The following is an 8,183-nucleotide window of genomic DNA, read 5'->3' as shown; positions in this document are numbered from 1 at the left end:
TGAATATGAATAGGGTTTTCTTATGTTTCTTGCCTCATCCCAATGACTTGTTTTGCACGCCCGGGTGTGAGCACCCAACATTCAAGATCACAGGTTTAAAAAAAAAAAAAAAAAAGGCTAGCCAGGCGCGGTGGCTCATGCCTCTGATCCCAGCACTTTGGGAGGCTGAGGCAGGAGGATCACTTGAGCTCAGGAGTTCGAGACCAGCCTGAGCAATAGAGCAAGACTCTTCTCAATTAAAAATAATAAATAAGGCCAGGCATGGTGGCTCACACCTGTCATCCCAACACTTGGGGGAGCCCAAGGCAGACGGATCTCGAGGTCAAGAGATCGAGACCATCCTGGCTAACATGGTGAAACTCCGTCTCTACTAAAAATACAAAAAATTAGCCAGGCGTGGTGGTGGGCACCTGTGGTCCCAGCTACTTGGGAGGCTGAGGCAGGAGAATGGCATGAACCTGGGAGGCAGAGCTTGCAGTGAGCTGAGATCACGCCACTGCACTCCAGCCTGGGCAACAAAGTGAGACTCCATCTCAAAAAAATAAAATAAATTTATAAGTAATAAATAAAATAAATAAGAGGCAAAATGTGAAAAACAAGCAAGAACTGGGCACAGTGGCTCATGCCTATAATCCTGGCATTTTAGGAGGCCAAGATTGGAGGATCCTTTAAGGTCAAGAGTTAGAGACCAGCCTTGGCAACATAGTGAGATCCCTTCTCTACAAAAGAATAAAAAAATAGCCACTGTATTAGTCCCTTCTCACGCTACTAATAAAGACCTACCCGAGACTGGGTAATTTATACAGGAGGAGAGGTTTAATCAACCCACAGTTCAGCATGGCTGGGGAGGCCTCATGAAACTTACAATCATGGCAGAAGGAGAAGAAAACACATCTTGTGATGGCAGGAAAGAGAAGTTCCAAGCAAAAGGGGGGAAAGCTCCTTATAAAACCATTAGATCTCGTGAGAACAGCATGGGGGCAACCACTCCCATGATTCAATTACCTCCCATCCAGTCCCTCCCACGACACAAGGGGATTATGGGAACTACAATTCAAGATGAGATTTGGGTGGGAACACAGCCAAATCATATCAGCCAGGCATGATGGCATGCACCTGTAGTCCTAGCTACTGGGGAGGCTGAGGCAGGAGGATTGCTTGAGCCTAGGAGATCAAGGCTGCAGTGAGCTCTGATTGCACCTCTGCACTCCAGCCTCAGCAACAGAGCATTATCCCATCCCCCAGCCCCCTCAAAAAAAAAAAAAAAGAAAGAAAAGACATGGGCTCTGAGGTTGGAGAGGACTGGGTTTCCCAGCGCTGCCACCTCCTCCCAGGGCCTCTGTTGACCTCTGTCTCTGCGACCCCACCTTGCATTTGGGAAATGGAAGCAATGAGATCGCTCCTCCCATAGGAATGTGTTCGTGGTAAAGGGGTCCAGAGTCTGGCTGGGTTTGAATCCTGGCTTGGCCACTTGCCTTCTTTGTAATCTCAGGCAAGTCACTGCCTCTCTGAACCTGTAAACTGGGGAGATTGGTAATATTGCACAATTGTACATTCCTCAGAGGAGGAGGCCTCACAGACCAGCAAGGGAAGATTACTATTTGGCCCAGTCTCCTGAGGCTCAGACATCCAAAGCCTGATTTCTTGTAACCCGACCCCTGCTTTTAACCACTGAACCCACAAATGGTTCACAAAGTGACTTGGCAGGTCCCCAGGGAGGATTCTGGAATGTATGGGGATGATTTGCATTATCATCATGACTGGAAGCTGCTCTTGGCTCTTGGGAGATGTGGTCCAGGGATGCAGCTGTCTTGTAATATTAAGGAATCTCCACACAGTACAGCATCATCCCTTGTCTCATGCAGCTTCCAGATGTCTCACTGGACATTCAGGAAGGAAGGGTAATATTCAAAATGTTTTGCCACTGGTACTGTCATATAAGTTAATATATGTCAATGTATGCATCAAATTTTTAAAATATTTTAGGCCAGGCATAGTGTCATCCCAGCACTTTGGGAGGCCAAGGAAGGAGGATGGCTTGAAGCCAGGAATTCGAAACCAGCCTGGGGGTCAGGCAACATAGAGAGACCTTCATCTCTACGAAACATTTCAAAAATTGAGCAGGGCGTGGTGCCACACACCATTAATCCCAGCACTTTGGAAGGCCGAGGCTGGTGAATTGCTTGAGCCCAGGAGTTCAAGACCAGCCTGGGGGCCAGGCGCAGTGGCTCATGCCTGCAATCCCACCACTTTGGGAGGCTGAGGCGGGCAGATCACTTAAGGCCAGGAGTTCAAGACCAGCCTGGCCAACAAGGCGAAACCATGTCTCTACTTAAAATACAACAATTAGCTGGACATGGTGGTACACACCTGCAGTCCCAGCTACTGAGGATGCTGAGGTGGGAGGATCACCTGAGCCCAGGAGGTCAAGGCTACAGTAAGCCATGATCATGCCACTGCATTCCAGCCTGGGCAACAAAGTAAGACCCTGTCTCAAAAAACCAAAAATCCTTATTATCCCCTAAGTTATGATATGACAAAGATCTGTCACAATTAACCTGAACTAATCCATTTTTATTTGAATACATATTGAATTTTAGTGCTTTCTCAACTACTCTTGTACTATCATCCAGCCAGAATAGAAGTATTTCAATATTTTAACAACCAGTATTGGCCAGGTGTGGTGGCTCACGCCTGTAATCCCAGCACTTTGGGAGGCCAAGGCGGGCGGATCACAAGGTCAGGAGTTTGAGACCAGCCTGGCCAAAATGGTGAAACCACGTCTCTACTAAAAATACAAAAATTAGCCAGGCGTGGTGGTGGGCACCTGTAGTCCCAGCTACTCGGGAGGCTGAGCAGGAGAATTGCTTGAACCCAGGAGGCAGAGGCTGCAGTGAGCTGAGATCGTGTCACTGCACTCCAGCCTGGGCAATAGAGCGAGACTCCATCTCAAAAACAAACAAACGAAAAAGAACAGTATTTCCACACTAGTTCAGACCAACTAAATTTTAGCCTTACTTGGAGGTGAAAACCCTGGCCAAAACTCTCTGTCTTGTAAATACAAAGTCCTTTTTGTTTTCAAATGGCTTCAGAATCTTCCAGGAAGTGCAACTACCACAAAAAATGAGGAAAGCTCGTATCATGTTTTGTTCAAAACTTGGCCAAAGGTTGTCCACCATGTGAAAAAAATCACATTGCACATGGCTGTTGGTAATTGGACACCAGTCCACATGCTTTCAATGTGTTAGAACTGTCTATAGTATAGGTGTAAACATCTGGTTACCTCCTTGGGTTCTGGGGTGCTGGCTCCATACATCTGCATAATGAAATGCATATTGTAAGTTTAGTATGTTCTTATTTCTTCTTTTTATTACATTTAGGGCAATCAAGGGTTGTTTTTCTTGCTGCTGTTGCTGTTGTTGTTGTTTCTGAGACAGGGTCTCACTCTCTCACCCAGGCTGGAGTGCAGTGGCACAGTCTTGACTCACTGGAGCCTCAACTTCCCAGGCTCAGGTGATTCTCCTACCTCAGCCTCCCAAGTAGCTGGGGCTGCAGATATGTACTACCACACCCAGCTTTTATATATATATATTACATCTCTACTAAAAATACAAAAATTAGCTAGGTGTGGTGGCTCATGTCTGTAATGCCAGCAGTTTGGGAGGCCAAAGCGGGTGAATTACTTGAGGTCAGGAGTTCAAGACCAGCCTGGCCAACATGGTAAAACCCCATCTCTACTAAAAATACATATATATATATATATATATATATATATATATATATATTTTTTTTTTTTTTTTTTTTTTTAGGTAGAGATGGGGTTTCACCATGTTGCTCAGACTAGTCTCAAACTCCTGGGCTCAAACAATCTGCCCACCTTGGCCTCCCAAAGTAGGATTTTCTTCAATCATGTTAAATCATGTGCCAGCGGGTTATACTATCTATGACTATCTATGAACTTCATTTCAGGAGAACAGAGAGAACTTTCCCAGAACTGACCTTCAAGCCAGCACATGCCCTGGGATGGTCATGCCAGTGGTTTAAACCCCAAAACACTAAATTATGGATTATTTATCCATTCATATCACTGCCATGAACCCCCTGACTATTAGTATCCTCCTAGCTCTCCCTGGGGATCCCCTGGGCTGCCCTCTGGCCCAGCAGTCCAGGGGTTAAACTGGGTATAGTGGGAGGTAAGGGGGACCCATATCCCGGATGTTGGATGGACCAATGACTTTGCCAAGCAGTAAATATTTTGTGTATCAGCCCTACGTGTTACAAAATATTTGCTATGAACAACGGTGGCATGTAAAGACCTGTCTACATTAGCCAGCTGTGGTGGCTTATGCCTGTAATCCCAGAGCTTTGGAAGACCAAGGCTGGAGAATTGCATGAGCCCAGGAGGTGGAGGCCACCCCGGGTAATATGTTGAGACCCTGTCTCTACAAAAAAATTTTAGGCCGGGCGCAGTGGCTCATGCCTGTAATCCCAGCACTTTGGGAGGCTGAGGCAGGCAGATCACTTGAGGTCAGGAGTTTGAGACCAGCCCGGTCAACATGGTGAAACCACGTCTCTACTAAAAATACAAAAATTAGCCAGGTGCGGTGGCTCACACCTGTAATCCCAGCACTTTGGGAGGCCAAGGCAGGTGGATTACTTGAGGTCAGGAGTTCAAGACCAGCCTGGCCAACATGGTGAAACCCTATCCCTACTAAAAATACAAAAATTAGCTGGGCGTGATGGTGGGCGCCTGTAATCCCAGCTACTCAGGAAGCTGAGGCAGGAGAATCGCTTGAACCTGAGAGGCAGAGGTTGCAGTGAGCCGAGATTGCACCACTGCACTCCAACCTGGATGACAGAGCAAGACTGTCTCAAAAATAAAATAAAATAAATGAAAAATAAAAAACCTGTCTACAAATGCACCTTTATGCACAATAGCCCCAACCTGGAAACCATCAGATGTAAATCAACAAGTGGGTGGATAAGCAAACTGTGGTACACCCAGACAACATAATACTCCTTAGCAAGTTTTTCAAAAATGGAAAGAACTGGGCCGGCCCTTGTGACTCACGCCTGTAATCCCAGCACTTTGGGAGGTCGAGGCGGGCAGATCACCTGAGGTCAGGAGTTCGAGACCAGCCTGACCAACATGGAGAAACCCCATCTCTACTAAAAACACCAAATTAGCTGGGCCTGGTGGCACATGCCTGTAATCCCAACCACTTGGGAGGCTAAGGCAGGACAATCGCTTAAACCCCGGAGGCGGAGGTTGTGGTGAGCCGAGATTGTGCCATTGCACTCCAGCCTGGGCAACAAGAGTGAAACTCCATCTCCAAAAAAAAAAAAAAAGGCTGGGCGCAGGCACAGTGGCTCAAGCCTGTAATCCCAGCACTTTGGGAGGCCAAGACGGGCGGATCACGAGGTCAGGAGATCAAGACCATCCTGGCTAACCTGGTGAAACCCCGTCTCTACTAAAAAATACAAAAAACCCCGTCTCTAAAAAAAAATAAAAGATACGGAGAAACCCCATCTCAAATCACTAATAAAAAAAAAAAGGCCGGGCGAGGTGGCGGGCGCCTGTAGTCCCAGCTACTTGGGAGGCTGAGGCAGGAGAATGGCGTAAACCCAGGAGGCAGAGCTTGCAGTGAGCCGAGATCCGGCCACTGCACTCCAGCCTGGGCGACAGAGCGAGACTCCCTCTCAAAAAAAAAAAAACCAAAAACTACTGCCATGTGCAAAAATGAATAAATCCCAAAAGCATTATGTCATGTAAAAAAAGTCAGATGCAAGAAGCTACATAGTATATGATTCCACCAATGTAAAATTCTAGAAGAGGTAAAACTAATTCATAGTGACCAAAAGCAGATCAGGGGTTACCTGGGCCTGGAGCTGGAGAGAGGGGCAGACTGCAAAGAAGCATGAGGAAATTTGAGGATAAGAATATCATGTATCTTGATTATGGGAGTGGTTTTTCTTTTTTTCTTTTTTTTTTTTTTGAGATGGCGTCTCGCTCTGTCGCCCGGGCTGGAGTGCAGTGGCGCGATCTCGGCTCACTGCAAGCTTCGCCTCCCGGGTTTACGCCATTCTCCTGCCTCAGCCTCCCAAGTAGCTGGGACTACAGGCGCCCGCCACCTCGCCCGGCTAGTTTTTTTTTGTATTTTTTAGTAGAGACGGGGTTTCACCGTGTTAGCCAGGATGGTCTTGATCTCCTGACCTCGTGATCCGCCCGTCTCGGCCTCCCAAAGTGCTGGGATTATAGGCTTGAGCCACCGCGCCCGGCCGGGAGTGGTTTTTCACAGTACATTCATCTGTCAAAACTCATTTAACTGTATTTTATTTATTTATTTATATATTTTTGTTTATTTATTTTTTTGAGACACGGTCTCTAGTGTTGCCCAGGCTGGTCTCAAACTCCTGGGCTCAAGCGATCCTTCTGCCTCGGCCTCTCAAAGTGCTGGAATTACAGGCATGAGCCTGACCTAATTGACCTTAATGGGTGCAATTTATAATATGAAAAAAAAATTTTTTTTTTTTTTTGAGACGGAGTCTTGCTCTGTTGCCCAGGCTGGAGTGCAGTGGCGCAATCTCGGTTCACTGCAAGCTCTACCTTCCGGGTTCATGCCATTCTCCTGCCTCAGCCTCCCAAGTAGCTGGGACTACAGGCGCCCACCACCACACCCGGCTAATTTTTTTGTATTTTTAGTAGAGACGGGGTTTCACCATGTTAGCCAGGATGGTCTCAATCTCCTGACCTCATGATCTGCCTGCCTTGGCCTCCCAAAATGCTGGGATTACAGACATGAGCCACGACGCCCAGCCGAAAAGTTTTTTTTTGAGCCAGCCTTGCTCTGTTGCCCAGGCTGGAGTGCAGTAGTGCCATCTTGGTTCACCGCAACCCCTGCCTGCTGGATTCAAGTGATTCTCATCAGCCACCTGAGTAACTGGGATTACAGGCGTGCACAATCGCACCTGGTTACTATTTGTATTTTTAGTGGAGATGGAGTTTCACCGTGTTAGCCAGGCTGGTCTTGAACTCCTGGCCTCAAATTAGCTGCCTTGGCTTCCCAAAGTGCTAGGATTACAGGTGTGAGCTACCTTGCCTGGCCTATTGTATGTAAATTATACCTCAATTTATGTAAATTATACCTCAATAAGGTTGACCTCAAAAAGAGCAGATGGGGGCAGAATCCAACATGCCTAAGAACACTGACCTTTCTCTAAGACAAAACTGAGTCACTGCCCTCTGCCTTTCTGTCCCCATACTGCCACTCTGAGCCTAGAACCCAGGACCAACCCCAATCCAGGGCCAGCCTGGGTGGGTGGGGCGATGGAGAAAGGGAGAGAAAGGTGGGAGCTGGGAACTGGGACTCAGGGAGTGGCCATCAAAGTGCTTTTTCTCCTGCTTTTACGTAACCCGCACCAGCAGCCTGTGGGTGAGGCATAACAGAGCCATTGTCACCAGCGGGTGAGACCTGGCAATGCTCACCCAAGGTCACATAGTTACCAGGCAGCAGAGTCGGGACTGAACCAGCCTCTTCCACCATTCCACCAGTGTTTATTGAGTACTTGCTGTGCTCGTGCACCGGACCCTAAGCTAGGCTCTGAGCATACAGCAGTGAACAATTCAAAGACAGGCAGGAAACAATAAACATCATAAAGCAGTGAGTTCTACAGCCTGTTGGGAGGGGACTATTGCTATTTAAAAAAGAGAACAGGGCAGGGTACGGTGGTTCACACCAGTAATCCCAGCACTTTGGGAGACATAGGTGGGAGGATCCCTTCAGCCCAGGAGTTCAAAACCAGCCTGAACAGCATGCAGACACTGTGTCACTACAAAAAAAATAAATAAATAAGAAAAAAAAAAATAGCTGGGCATGGGAGCATGGGTCTATAGTCCCAGCTACTTAGGAGGCTGAGGTAGGAGGATCACTTGAGCCTGGAAGGTGAAAGCTGAAATGAGCTGTGATTATAAAACTGCATTCCAGCCTGGGCAACAGAGTAAGACCCTGTCTTAAAAAAATGTTTTTTTTTTGAGACAGGGTCTCTCTCTGTCACCCAGGCTGATATAATGCAGTCCCAGCTACTCGGGAGGCTGAGGCAGGAAAATGGCATGAACCCGGGAGGCAGAGCTTGCAATGAGCCAAGATCACGCCATTGCAGTCCAGCCTGGGTGATAGAGCGAG

Source organism: Papio anubis, chromosome 20, assembly GCF_008728515.1.
Source record: "Papio anubis isolate 15944 chromosome 20, Panubis1.0, whole genome shotgun sequence".
Taxonomy (NCBI): domain Eukaryota; kingdom Metazoa; phylum Chordata; class Mammalia; order Primates; family Cercopithecidae; genus Papio; species Papio anubis.
This window is presented reverse-complemented; position numbering follows the sequence as displayed.